The sequence below is a fragment of the Suncus etruscus genome, chromosome 14, assembly GCF_024139225.1.
Source record: "Suncus etruscus isolate mSunEtr1 chromosome 14, mSunEtr1.pri.cur, whole genome shotgun sequence".
NCBI lineage: Eukaryota > Metazoa > Chordata > Mammalia > Eulipotyphla > Soricidae > Suncus > Suncus etruscus.
In genome coordinates this window covers 69,926,942-69,941,943 of record NC_064861.1, presented here as the reverse complement: position 1 = coordinate 69,941,943, position 15,002 = coordinate 69,926,942, and the positions used below count along the sequence as shown (strand labels likewise).

The 15,002-nt window shown below is 40.3% G+C and overlaps 1 non-coding gene across 1 annotated transcript; it reads right to left on the bottom strand.

Moving 5' to 3' along the window:
• Positions 1-1,060: 1,060 nt before the first annotated feature.
• LOC126028861 (U1 spliceosomal RNA) lies at positions 1,061-1,224 on the bottom strand. The gene has a single exon (XR_007502558.1). It is a non-coding gene; the product is annotated as a U1 spliceosomal RNA (small nuclear RNA).
• Positions 1,225-15,002: the final 13,778 nt, after the last annotated feature.

Sequence of the window (15,002 nt, the reverse complement as noted above, 5' to 3'; positions counted from 1 at the left end):
ATAAGAAGTTCTTTTACCCAAATCTAGAACTTTCAAAATAACTTTTGAAATAATAAGGAGTTTGGTATACTTGCTATAAAGGATAGTTGGGTTTAATCAGGTGCTTAATGCAAGTCTGTCACATAAGAAAAGGTGAGTCAGAAAGTTGGGGATGAGGTGCCTAGAATACAAGAACTACCTACTGAATGGGAGAAATTATTCACCCAAAACCCATCAGATAAGGGACTGATATTCAAAATATACAAGGCACTGACAGAACTTTACAAGAAACAAAACATCTAACCCCATCAAAAAAATGGGGAGAAGAAATGAACAGATAATTCCTCAAAGAAGAAATACAAATGGCCAAAAGACACATCACTAATCGTCAGAAAGATGCAAATTAAAACAACTATGAGGTACCATCTCACACCACAGAGACTGGCACACATCACAAAGAACAAGAGCAATCAATACTGGCGGGAATGTGGAGAGAAAGGAACTCTTATTCATTGCTGGTGGGAATGCTGTTTAGTCCAGCCTTTATGGAAAACAATGTGGAGATTCCTCAAAACTGAAAATTGAGCTCCCATATGATCCAGTTATATCACTCCTAGGGATATACCCTAGGAACACAAAAATCCCTTCCTCACACCTATATTCATTGCAGCATTATTTACAATAGCCAGACTCTGGAAACAACCAAGATGCCCTTCAACAGATGAATGGCTAACAAAACTGTGGTAAATATACACAATGGGATATTATGCAGTCATCAAGGGAGATAAAATAATGTAATTTTCCTGTACATGGATGCACATGGAATCTATTATGCTGAGTAAAATAAGTCAGAGGGAGAGAGATAGACACAGAATTGTCTCGCTCATCTATGGGTTGAAAAATAATAAAGACATTATTGTAATAAGGCCAGAGACAATAGAGTTAAGTTTTTCAAGAATGAATGAGGGAAGTAGAAAGCCTGTCTCAAATACAGGCGGTAGTGGGGTGGGGAGGAGGGAGATTTGGAGCATTGGTGATGGGAAGTTGCACTGGTGAAGGGGTGTGTTCTTTTTTTTTCTTTCAGGGGAGAGCACGAACGAAGTCCCCCACTACCACAAATTTTGCAGTCAAGTTTCCCACATTTGGGGAAATCGCAGGGATCAGCACATCAAGAGTTCAATGGATAAGCCTCACCCTGGGAAAACCACCTTCGTGCTCATGGTATCTTCCCTGCCAGGTAAGTATAGGGGGGTGTTCTTTATATCACTGAAACCCAACTACAATCATATCTGTAATCAAGGTGCTTAAATAAAAATAAAAAAATTAAAGATATTATTGTAATAAGGCCAGAGACAATAGAGTTAAGGACTGGAAGAACTGGCTCACAGTATGAAGCTCATCACAAAGAGTGGTGAATGCTGTTAGGGAAATAACTACACTAACAACTAGCATGGCAATGTTAACGAGTGAGAGAAGTAGAATGCCTGTCTGGAATACAAGGTAGGGGTTAGGGAGGTGGGAGGGGGGAATTGGTGGTGGAAAGGTTGCAGTGGTGAAGGAGGATGTTCTGTTTATGACTGAAACCCAACTACAATCATGCTTGTAATTATGGTGCTTAAATAAAGATTTTATGGAGAAAAAAAAGAAAGTTAGAGGATGGAATGTAGATAGCATGAGGGACTCTGGGGCAGTGATGGAGAGAAACAGAAGCTCTGGTTTAGGGTGTTGTGTTTTTTTTTTTTTTTAATGCATGAAACCCTACCATTGACACTATTGCAAACCAAGATGCCTAAAATAAAATAAAATAAAATAAAATAAAATAAAATAATGTTAAGACTAGATTTAAAAGACAAGCACAGTGGTATTGAAACCCTCAAAGAATTGAATTTTTACTTAATTGATATTAAGGCTGGACCACATGGTCTTTGCTTTTTTGTATTTGGGATGAGATTTGCTTGAATTAAAATTGATAATAATAATAATAAAAAGATTCCCATGTTCTAGATTTAGAGTGGCTTGTCTTTCAATTAAATATTTGTTTCTCTTGGTTGGGATGTTTTTAGAGATGTTTAAGAGATCACTCTTGGCAAGGCTCCAGGGAAGCCTATATTATTGTGAAGGGATTGAACCCAAGTCAGCTACATACATACAGCTACATACCTACATGCTATACAATCTATCTAGCCCTAAATCATTTTTGAAATGAAGACTGGAGTTGACCTTTCATGAAATTTAAGAACCCCAACCTGGAACATCCTCATAGCCCCTTAAACAACTTTTCCAACATCAGATAGCCTGTTGATTCTACAGTGCAAACTAAGAAAGCCCCTGACTACAAATCTCTCTGTCATCTCAGCAAGGCAGGGACTGGCTCCTAGTCCTGTGCTTGGACAGGTCTGGAAGCTGCCTGCTGGCTCTGTGACCTTCCTAAGGTGAGAGCAATAAGAACTCTGCCCTCTTGGAGGGGTCATGTGTGATGGCTCTCTACCACGCGTCCGCCACCCACTGTGCCAGGAGCCGATCCGTTGTTCAAGACCCTGTGTAGCAAATGCCTATTAGGCAGCTTCACACCAGTGGGCCTTGCACAGCTCCTGGAGCTAAGTGCCCCGTTTCCTGGCAACAGACAAGAGTCTCATTGGATTGGATGGCAGTTCTGGAATTCTCTGCACCTGGGCTTCAAGCCCCCTACCAGAATCTTTTTCAGCAAGCCAGCTGGAAGATGCTTGTCTTTCACAGATCTCCCTGGTGCACAAGCCCCCAGTCAAACTTGGGAACAAATCTTTGGTTGTGTGTCAATTCTCATTGCCTGCAGAGCCAAAGAACCTGGATTTATTCACAGTGGCTTCCCGCCTCTTTACACACGAGGACTGGTCCCTATTGGGGACATTGGTTTGAGGGTCCACATTAGTAACTGCTGAAGTTTCCACGTTTTTACCTGCCCACCAGAAGAACCCATCTTCTTGTGGGCACCTTTGCAAGAGATTTTGAAATTGTTTTTTTCATCATTCATGTCTGCCCATATAGTTTTCTTTCAGCTTAGAAAATCACAGGGTTCAGAACAGACGTGCCCAAATGGTAGCCCTTTACTTTATTGCTTATATGGAATTAAATTGAAGAAGCAACTCATGCAAAAATCACATGGTCACTTTTGTCCGTTAATACAGGGATAAGTTCTCACCTGCAAGAACAGAACAGAAATATCTACTACCCCCAACCCCGCACCCTCAACTCCTACCTTTTATGGGGCAGGGAGGTTAGGCCCGAAAAGACTGTGGACAAGATTGGCCCTCTGCAAATCTATAAGCCCATGCTGGTTTTTAATTCTTGACTCTCCATAGGGATAAAATTAAATCGGTGTCTGCTTATAATTTGCTTGAGAGCTATATTATTAGTAGGAACATCCAAAGAATCTCAAGGTAGAGAAAGAAGCACATTTTCTTACCTTGAAAGGGACATTTTGTCTCCAAAAGTCAGATGTGTGACATTAAGAACAAGTGGGCGTCATTTACATAAGAACTCAGACAATTCCCCAAATAACAGTGTGGAAGAAAGAGGAAGATTTAGGGGTGTAGGTGGGGAGAGGGAGATGAAGCCCCTTCAGGAGGAAGGGGCCAGGATATCCCAAAGGACCAAGTTCTCCTCTTTCAGCCCCTTCCCTCCATGGACCATACACTGATACCCTGCCCCAGAATGATGGATTTCCCTGTGATTCCTTTGTGTCCTGCTCAGAATCCAGGAGAGGGGGAATAAGCAAACCCAGAGGTCAGCTTGCAGGGAACTCTCAGAAGGAACTAGGGTTTCCTTGCAGTGAAACTCAGAGCCTAAGAGAAGCCACGCTAGTGATATTCTTACTTGCTTCAAAATTGGGGGCTGGGGGGAAGAACCAGAAAATGAGCAACTGCTGACAACCTGCCCACAACCAGCAAGACACCATTCATTTAATTTACATTATTAATATTTTCTCTGTTAGGTTGGGGAAGTATTGTGGGTAAGAAAGCTGCTAGTAAATATTTCAAGGTTTGCCATCATCTACAGTCTGTCTGTCAAATATCTCCTCCCTCTCACCCAGACTCTCCTTTTATGCTTGAAATATAAAAATAAGAAAGGAAAAAGATTTTTAAAAAAGCCTTTCTTAGATTAAGGATTGTACCACAGCAGATTGTGGGCTGGTTTGCTAGCTCCTGGTCTAGACAATCAGCAAAACAATAAATTAAGGCCTGAATTGCAGTGTTTGCCAATTTCTGGAGTGTAAATATAACCCGCCGTTATGAATTCCAGCCTGCCAACACGAAGTTTCTTCTCCGTCAGAAAAAGATAAGCGGTCATATATCATCATCTAGTCTTTCTATCTTCAACAATAGGAATACGTAGTCCCAAAGAACATCGGACAAAATAGTATGGGGATGGGAAGGTATGGGCTTCTGAGTATCAGCCAGCCCTGTTTGGAATTGGAAGTGTTTAATTGTGAGTCTTCTGCAGGTTGACTTGAAATAAATCCTTTAGAAGCCAGTTTATATAATTTCTGGAAAGTTCCTGGCTGCTTCTGACAAAAACTACCCACATGCAGAATCTGCCTTCCAAGTAAGAAGGCTTTGCTCCTTTCCCATCTTTTCCTATAAACTATGAACTCCCAAGTTCCCCCTACACACACACACACACACACACACACACACACACACACACACACACACACACACACAAATATCCTCACATATATGTGCTGGGCTACATTCCCCTGCAGATGAGAATGCATCATCCTAAGAATAGAATGGAAGGAAAAGCATTATAGTTCTCTGGTCTACACCTATACTGCCTGGGATCTTGCCTGTGAGTCCAGGGAGACCCAATTGAAGCTTCTTCTATTTGGGGATTTGTTCACATTGGCTCTACCTTCAAGTCCTAACATGTTTGAGCTAGGAGAGGCTTAGGGAGGTGAAATGACTGCCCTTGAATAAGGCAGAAAGCTGCATATGTGGCATTAAAGGCACAACACAGGACTGGGGAGATAGTACAGGTGTTAAGGCACATATCTTGCTTCAATCCCTGGAACTATATGGTCCCCCAGAAGACCCAAGCATCACCTCTCCCAAGCACTGAGATCCTGCTTGAAGGTTCCATGCTATTGTCTCTGTTGTGTTTGACTGTTAAGTGAATGATGATATTGAAGAAGGTGGTTCCTGAAGATAGGAAAGACCATGTGGGAAATGGGGGTGACAGGAGTATACAGCTGAACCCTCTGAGACCTGAGACTCATCGTCTGGGCATATCAGGCTGCAGGGGTGCTAGGAACACTAACAAAAGTGGAATTCATTACCACCACCACCCATCTCCATCTCCCACCTAGATTAACTTCAGTATTTTCATCCATGCCTAATTTAATTCAGGCCCATTTTGGTGATTATCATCTTCCAAGCCCACATGGCGCTGTGGGTCTGACTCTTTCATGACTCAAATACTAGACAGAAGTGCCTTGGAATCATCTTGGAATCAGTTTTCTCTGTCCCTGTGACATAAACACTTGTTAAATTGTGGCCTGCTGGGTCCCCTTGTCTTGTCCTTGAATGATTGCTCTTTTCTCTGTTGCATGTAGAAACATGACTTCAAAGGCAACAGTGATCTTTTCTCATGAAATTAGGACTCTGGGCATAGGAAATGTCCTTGTGTTCTTGTTACTTTTGCTTTAGTCCTAATCTACCCAACTGGAACCTCATCATAGGCTGGGTTATTTATCATCACTGTTGCTCCTCTAGCCTATGCCAGCTGCTGACAGTGTTAGTTGGTTGGGGTGGGGTGGGGGTGACTATTATTAAATACAATGGTTTTTTTCTGCTTGCTCTGTGAGGAAGAGAGCTCTGTCTATTCCAGTAACATCCACCCGGGTGTCCCCAGCTCCTGTGTCTATGCTAGCAGACTGCATGTTTTTTCAGGCTGCCTTTATTCACGGTGTTAACATTTCATTTGTCAGAGTCTCCCTTGGTAGCTTGTCCAGATCACGTTTCTCCTGGCCTCCTTGTGTCCTGGGCTTTGGCTCTTTGTTGATGGAGGGAGACACGGTTTGTGCTGCCAACTTGCAACACTGGGCTACCGCTATGTGGCCTGACAGCAATGTAGGTGCCCTCAGCCTACCTTGGGGAGAACAAGTCCCCAGAAAACTACCAGGTGGTAGTGGCATGAGGACAGCTTAAGTGGACTGGTCACTTTGGCTTTGATTCCTTCCCTAAATATGGGCAAGAATGAGTGGCACCACCCCTATACCATATGGTCCAAGCATAGTGACTGCTGGAGACCAGCAGGTCTGATTCTACGGGCACACCTTGAGTGTAAGAGACCACTGGCATGTGGTTCTCCAAGCTCCATACTCTGCTATGAAGTGGGCACTGTGCCCATGCTGTGCAGTTGTGTCCTTAGCTGGGGACAGAATACCCCTGAATCCTCCTACCCCCTTTGTCTTTCTACCCAACATTCCTGCCATTCTCTACTGTCCCCAATTTTCCACTTGGCTCTTCTTGAAAAAAGTTCTTTTCTTGTTAAAAATACTCCAACTTTGTTTTCTATATCAAAAGACATGAAAGGGACTGACAATGCAGCAGCGGATTATGGATAGTCCCTCATAAAGGTGGCGTGCATGGGGAAGAAGTCAGGCCTTATCGAATAGCATATACATTCAGTTCATTAATATTGAGAATACAGGAGAATCTACATTACAAGGAAAACTAAAAATACAAAGGCAGGAGTTAGAAGGATAGCACAATAGGTCAATTATTTGCTTTGTATGCAGCCAAACCAGTTTCGGTCCATGGCATCTGGTATGGACCCCTGAGCCTACTAGTGGTTATTCCTATGTGCAGAGCTAGGAATTAACCCTTGAACACTGCCGGTGTGGTCCCCAAACCAAAAAAACAAACAAAATATAAAGGCATGCGGCTGGGAGGTATACAGTGGTTAGGGATCATGCCCAGCTTGTGTCTGATCTGGATTTTATTTGCATCACCACATGGTCCTCTCAGGATCAATAGCTAGAGCTCAATGGAGGTATTCAATACTGCCAAGGTCGTCTAGAGATATCCTGATCTGCAGGACCCCAATAGCACAATATCCTGGGGCCTTCACATTGAATAGCCACGAAAGGCCAACAGTTGTCAGTGACACCCTCAGACCTCCTGGTCATAGTGTGTTTGAATTAAGAGAATCTCCTTCATTCAGAGACATTCAACCCTCCTGTGCAGATTATGAATTTATAAAAATATGCAGAGTATTTAGTGAAAAACAAGAGAATGGATGGAAAGACCCAAGTTACTGAGAAGAACTGGCCCATGGAAGCAGTAAAAGTAGAATCTTCGTTTCTGCTATTAAAAGAAAATATAACAAAAAAATCTCTTGTGAAATCTCCTTTCAACGACCCAGGTAGGAATTACTGTTTCTCACCTGCATAGGAAGTAATGTATACCTCTCCCCACCCCAGAAAGAGAATATGCTATATTTCTTGTGAGTTTGTTCTGCTAAGCCAGTACTCCCACTACCTGCATGTGCAGAGACTGCAGGGCCACTAGGCTGAGGAAGGAGAACAGCTGAAGCTTTAAGGCTGCTCTCATGCAAAGCTTCAGCTTGGGCAGCTGAAGTTGAGCGATTGTAGGCTGAAGGCCTGGATGATGGTGAAGGGTTATCCTGTGTGGTTGTAACTTTCTCCTAGTCATGCTAAGATGGAACTGCAGGCAAAAATTAGGGAGCCTCGGGGTCATAAAGAAAGTCCTTGACAAAGTGATTCAGGGGAGGAGGCTAGACAGAAAAACCACACTCATTTGTGATATATATTATTCTATTAATATCAAAAGACAATAGAGATGAGGGCCAAGAGAGCCAGTCCATGGTAGGAAGCTTGTGTCAAAAAGCAGGGGAGTGTAGTTAGGGCAGAGAGAGACCACTATGATAATGAGAATTGAAAATGATCATTCTGGACAAGAACTGGGTCCTGAAAGGAGATATATTGGTATTCATAATACCTCTTCAGTCACAATATTGCAAATCAGTGTCTAATAGGAAAAAAAGAAGGGAGAGAGACAGAGAAAAAGAAAAAGAGAGAGAAGAAAAATGTCTGCCATAGAGGGAAGCAGGGGGAAAGGCAGGAGGATTACTCGGGACATTGCTAGTGGTGAAGGATGTGGAGCACTGTATGACTGAAACTCATTCAAGATCAACTTTCTGGGGCTGGAGAGATAGCATGGAAGTAAGGCATGCAGAAGGATTGTGGTTCAAATCCCAGCATCCCCTGAGCTTGCAGGGAGTGATTTCTGAGTATAGAGCCAGGAGTAGCCCCTGAGTGCTGCCAGGTGTGACCCAAAAAACAAAACAAAAGAAAAAAATCAACTTTGTAACTGTATTTCATGGTGATTCAATCAATACATTTATTTATTTAAAAAAAAAAAGGATTGTTCTTGACATTTGGGGGCAATTCCTAACAGGATTATTTTGCTGCTTTCCCGGGTTGCTGAATATGAAGATGAGTATGTATGTCCTGTTTTCTGCAGGCTGTAGTTGCTACAGATTGTGGGTCTGTTCTGATTCCATGTGTTATGGCTCCTGTGCATTGTATGTTCTGATTCTCTACCCCAAGTGTTACACAGAGGTATAGAAAGATGAGGGGATGTGTGTAGGGACTGGACAAATGAGCTGACTAAATATTAGAGCCATGTCAGAATCTAGTCTCAATTATTCTAGCTCTAGAGAGAAAAGTCCCAGATTTTGCTAAAATTGAGTCTTGCCTAAGACTAATCTTGATAGGATTTAAACAAAAGGAAAAGAAGGGATGAGTGAGATTGGAAACAGATAAAGAGATTGGCAGGGATCAGTCACATCCTTTGAGTGTGAGGGCCTGTGATGACAAAAGGGATGAAGTGGACGTGAAAAAAAAAAAAACTGCTCAGGGTGTGGTGTGCAGTCTCCAAGTAATACAGCCCCAACATAGCATTGCTGCTTCTCTCTGAGCCTGAGAAGAGTTTCAGTCCCTATTTTTTGTTATACTTGGTTCAGAAAATTGAAGTTCAGAAAGTTGAGATGGGTGGTTAGGTTTGGTAAAACAGCAGGGAGCAATGTTTCAAGTCCACTAGCCAATCATTAAGTGCACATAAATATGAGTTTCTATTCATGATGAGGTTGTATTTCAATAGTCTTAAAAAGGAAAGAATAGTTTTGAATAGGAATATAAGGAAACACATTGATGCCTGGCAGGAAATTTAGAAAGAGCCTCAAATATAACCCATACTGACATTAGCTTTTTTTTTTCTAAACTTATAGAAAATAGTAAATTCAGGTGCTAAAACCATTATTCTCTTCTTGCTGCTTCCAATCTAATAGGCAAAAATATTACATACTTTGAGAAATGTTATTGACAATGGTCATTGGAGCCAAGGTGCATTTGGTTTCAGGAAAAATGGATTTTATCTGAGGATTTAAAATACCTTTCTGTTAGTAATTGTGTGCTAGTTTCCCAGGACTAATGCTGCTCTATAACAAATTACTACAAAGTGGGGGGGGGTGTGAGGAAAATCATAATGTACCTACTCACAGCTCTGAGGACTGGAGTCTGAAATCGAGGCAATAATAGTGTTAATTTTTTTTTTTTGAGTTCTAATACAAATGCTGTTTATACTTCTTGCTTTGTCACAGGTTGTTCATGTCTTGGCTTGTGACCCCATCAACTCTTGATTCTCTATCTAGCCCTACCACAATGGATTTAGAACTACTGATAGGCCTGCATGATCTTACTTCAGGCCTTCCTAATGAAATCTGAGAAGACTGTTTCCATCACATCCTGATGTTCTGAGCAGATCTGAGTGCTGAGTCATTTCCCTGACTTTTGGCAACAATTGTAGCCCCTCAACATAGAAGACCACGACCCCGTATATTCCTCCTTTACTGCTTCACTCTCAAGCTACAGAGAACTGTCTGCTGACTTGTTTCGATCATGTTCTGTCTCAGAGGCCTTGATCTGTCTCACTTAATAGTGAGATCATGAGTTTGTCACCTGTTTGCAGCATTTACTATTTATAGTTTTAATGTATATAGTCACTCTACCTCATTACCACCAAAGTGCTCAGGCTCCCTTATATTGGATTCTTATGTTACTTCCATCTACCTTTTCATTCCTTCACCATCCCCACTTGCCTGTTGCAATCCAGGTTTATTTCTCTATATACCACAGATGAATGAGAACATCTGGTATTTGTTGTTTGCTCTTTCACTTATTTGATTTAACATGATTTACTCCTGTTCCATCAAAGTTGAAGAAAACTGCAAGATTTCATCTTCTTTTGATTGTTTGTTTTTAGGTCATACTCTGTGGATGCTTCATCAGATCCCTGTGACTGGTGGAACTCAGTCAGAGCTAACTCCTGGCTCCACTATACTTGGGATCCCTCCTGCAGGCGTGGGGGACAAGTTGTGGAGCTGGGGATCAAATCCAAGTTAATTGTGGTCAAGGCAAACACCTTACCCACTGTAAAATACTATCTCTCTGGCCCCAGATTTCATCTGTTCTTACATCTTGTATAGGATTCCATGCTACAACCTTTGTATCTGCCATTGCTAATTTGGGTTATATTTATATCATGATTCTTGTAATGAGTTCTATTATGAGCAAATGTGCATAGATCTTTTTGAATTAAAGTTTTTGTGTTTGAGGGTAGAGTCCAAGAAGTAGAATGTATGGGTTTTGTGAAAGATCTATTCTAACTATATTTTAGTTAGAATATTTTTCATAGAGACTGGACCAGGCAACATTCTCACCAATAGTAAATGTGGGTTCACTTTTTACATCTCTGCCAATATTATGTGCTCCTAGTCTTTTTTTATTAAATATATTTTTTATTTAAGTAACATGATCATATTTGGGTTACAGTCATAACCAGAACACCCCTCTTCACCAGTTAATTATCACTAGTATGAGATTATATCCCATTGCATTTTGATTCTATTTTCCTGATCACAAGTGATGATGAATACTTTTTTTATTTTCTACTGGCTTGTCCATATGTCCTCTATAGGGAGACATTTGTTCATCACATCTCCACATACACACAATTATATATAAAAACGTCTATATTTACATATAATATATTACTATATATTATATATTATTATATATTTACATATAATATGGGTTTTGAACCACATCCAATGCCACTCAGGGGTTATTCCTGGTTATGCACTTAGAAATCACTACTGGAATACTCCAAGGACCATATGGGATGTCATGAAATCAAACCTTGTTTGGCTGCGTACATGCAAATGCCCTACCCGCTGTGCTATTGTTTCAGTTCTTAACAAATATTTTAAAATCAAACAATTTCTTCTTCAAAAATTATAATTCTGTAGACTGAATATCTTCATATCTTGGCATTTGTTTTTGTTTTCAGGTTCTGAGTAAGAACTACACTGGAATGCCTTATTGATCTGAAAGCAAAATATAGAAACTCGTAAAGATGCCAGAGGCTAAGCCACACTGATATGTGACAACAGAGCCCTTTGTGGAAACTGAAATAACTGAGAGAAGGAATGAGATTAGTTAAAGAGAGAGACAGAGAAAATGGATTTTTGAGAATTCCAGCCTCACTCTTGTATTGTTAGTTCCTTATATAACACTACCCTGGAGTTAGACCATGCCAGAAAAAAGTTTTAAAACAAACAAACAAACAAACAAAAAGCAAAAAAACAAAACTTCCAGATTACAATATGACTAAATGTCAAGAGTATATCATTACTGTTTGTGAGTATGAATGTTGACAACATAGTTCTAATCAATCAGATTAGCTAGTCAGATGAGGCCTACAGCAATGTTTCCAATTTCCATTTGAAATTCTTAAATTTTAGAATTTGATCTTGGATGTATCAGTAGTGTAAAGGTGAGTATGCCTCTGAATTTAAAACACAGAGCCAATGTTACTGTAATCATAGGGGCCAAACTACAATAATTTAACTTAAAAATATGCCTGTTAAGGAGACAGACTGGGAGCTAGGAGGGAACTTTGGAAAATTGTTTCCAACTTTTAGAGAAAATGACACTAGTGTTGGGATTGGTGTTAGAAAATTCTATTCCTGAAACCCTATTATTGACAGCTTTGTAAATCATGATACCTATATAAAAATGTTTTTAAGTATAAATTTATAGAATTTAATTCAATCTTAAATTGACTAGTTCCTGCGTGACATTCTCTTTTGCTTCCTAAAATTAACAGTATTTTTAAAGACTGAAGGTCTGATGACTGAACAGAAATAAAATAAGATAAAATAAAAATAAATAGATTAGTCCAGAGCCATAGCACAGTGGGTAGAGTTTTTTGCATGTAGCTGACCTGGGTTCAATCCTTAGACTCCCATTTGGTCCCCTGAACACCACCAAGAATGGCCCCTGAGTGCAGAGCCAGGAGTAATCTTTGAGCACCACTGGATGAGGCTCCCCCAAGCAAAAATTATATATATATATATATATACATGTGTATATATGTTTCTTAAAACAGCGATCAAACCTAAGGCTTCATGCATGTAAGGCATGTGATATAATTCATGTCCCTGGACTATATTTTACCTTTATAGTGAAATGTCAGTGAACAATTTATGTCAATAAACAATTTTTACTTCTAAATTAAATAAAAAAGAAGGGGGAAAATGCATTGATTAGCACTTTTGGAATAAGGACCTCAGAGCCAGAGAGAGAAAGAGAGAGAGAATGCTTGCTTTGCCCATGGCTGACCTGGGTTTGATCCCTAGGACTTCATATGGTTCCCTGAACTCACCAGGAGTAATTCCTGAACATAGAGCCAGGAATAAGCATTGAGTAACACAGGATGTGACTCAAAAAACAAAAGCAAAGGGCCTGACTGTTGTAGTAACTGTTAACCTATTTAGGATATTTCTTCTTTGCATGTGCTTTTCCCACCTGGGCAGGAAGAACCTTTGATTGACCCCCTCCCCATACCTATTCTCCACTGTTGGAGGTGGTCCTACTCTTCTCAATAAAGACCTCAGGTTAGAAAGACTTCTGGGTTGGGCCCCAGATTGCCTGCTAGTTGCTGCCCTTTTGCCTACTGGTAGTTAGTTTGTGGTGGAAATTCCCGAACCTGTTTTATATCCCTAAACTGTGTGAATTATTTCCTATGTCAGCATTGCTTCCAGATCTATGTTCAAAAGGGACTGGGATATGAGGCTTCCTCTTAAACCTAACCTCTAAATTTCTTCCTTCCTCCCTCCCTCCCTCCATCCCTCTCCCCCTCCTTCCTTCCTTCCTCCTTCCTTCCTCCTTCCGTCCTTCCTTCCTTCCTTCCTTCCTTCCTTCCTTCCTTCCTTCCTTCCTTCCTTCCTTCCTTCCTTCCTTCCTACTTCCTCTCTTTCTTTCTTTCTTTCTTTCTTTCTTTCTTTCTTTCTTTCTTTCTTTCTTTCTTTCTTTCTTTCTTTCTTTCTTTCTTTCTTTCTTTCTTTCTTTCTTTCTTTCTTTCTTTCTTTCTTTCTTTCTTTCTCTCTCTCTCTCTCTCTCTCTCTCTCTCTCTCTCTCTCTCCCTCCCTCCCTCCCTCCCTCCCTCCCTCCTTTCTTTCTTTCTTTCTTTCTTTCTTTCTTTCTTTCTTTCTTTCTTTCTTTCTTTCTTTCTTTCTTTCTTTCTTTCTTTCTTTCTTTCTTTCTCTCTTTCTTTCTCTCTTTCTTTCTTTTTCTTTCTTTCCTTCTTTTTTCCTTCCTTCCTTCCTTCCTTCCTTCCTTCTTTCCTTCCTTTTTCCTTCCTTCCTTCCTTCCTTCCTTCCTTCCTTCCTTCCTTCCTTCCTTCCTTCCTTCCTTCCTTCCTTCCTTCCTTCCTTCCTTCCTTCCTTCCTTCCTTCCTTCCTTCCTTCCTTCCTTCCTTTCTTTTTTTGGTTTTTGGTTCACACCCAGCAGTGCTCAGGGGTTACTACTGGCTCTACACTCAGAAATCACTCCTGGCAGGCTGGGGGACCATATGGGATGCTGGGATTTGAACCACCCTCCTCCTGCATGCAAGGCAAACACCCTATCTCCATGCTACCTCTCAGGTCCCGTAACCTCTAAATTTCATGATAAAGATGTCTTAAGCATCTTTATATAAAGTATTTTTACAGTGTTTTCTAATTTGCTAAAATAGTGGTTTAAGATGTTCTGTGCAGAATTCTTGAGTGACTTTGTAATGCATCACTGCCTCAATTTTCATGTTGTTTTGAGTCTATGCATTTGTTTTATTTTGTATTTTTATTGTGTCTAGAAATAAAATTGATTTTTCCATTTATATACCTTCTGTGTAATAGCTTTGTTAAGCCCACATGTTAATTGTAATTGCTTATTTTTGTGTTCATGTTGATAATCTGTGTGTGGAATCATCTGTGAATAATCGCCTTTTATTTCTTTATTTGTGCACTTCCTGAGTTTACCATATTGCCTTACCTTTACCTTTCCAAAATGTCTGAGAGAATTGGTGTAGCAGGTTTTCTTTTATGATTCCAAATCTCAAAAAATATTTCAATATTTCACAGTGAAAAGTAAGGTTTACTACTATAAGTCTTGTAGATGTTTTTTTAAGAGATAAATTATTCCAACTTTGCTAAGGAATTTTATATTAAGGAAGACAGAATTTTATAGATGCCCTTTTGGTTTCAATGGAAATATTTTATAGTATTCCATTGTTTTGCTCATGGTAATTAAATTATTTTGCTTTGGTGAAAATGCTATAGAAGACTAGCATGCATAGAGAAAAGGTGAAAAATTCAGTAAAGTACAGTTCAATGAATCCAGACAGAAAAAAAGTCATTGGGCTGAATTGATAGCACAGTGGTAGGATGTTTACCTTGTATGCAGCTGATCCATCTTATATGGTCCCCCAAGCCAGGAGCAATTTCTGAGTGCATATCCAGGAGTAATCCCTGAGCATCACAAGGTGTGGCCCCCAAACAACAAAAAAACAAAACAAAATAAAAAATAGTCATCAACCCTCACATAAAACAAACAAACAAAAACAAAGAAAAGGAGTCATTTG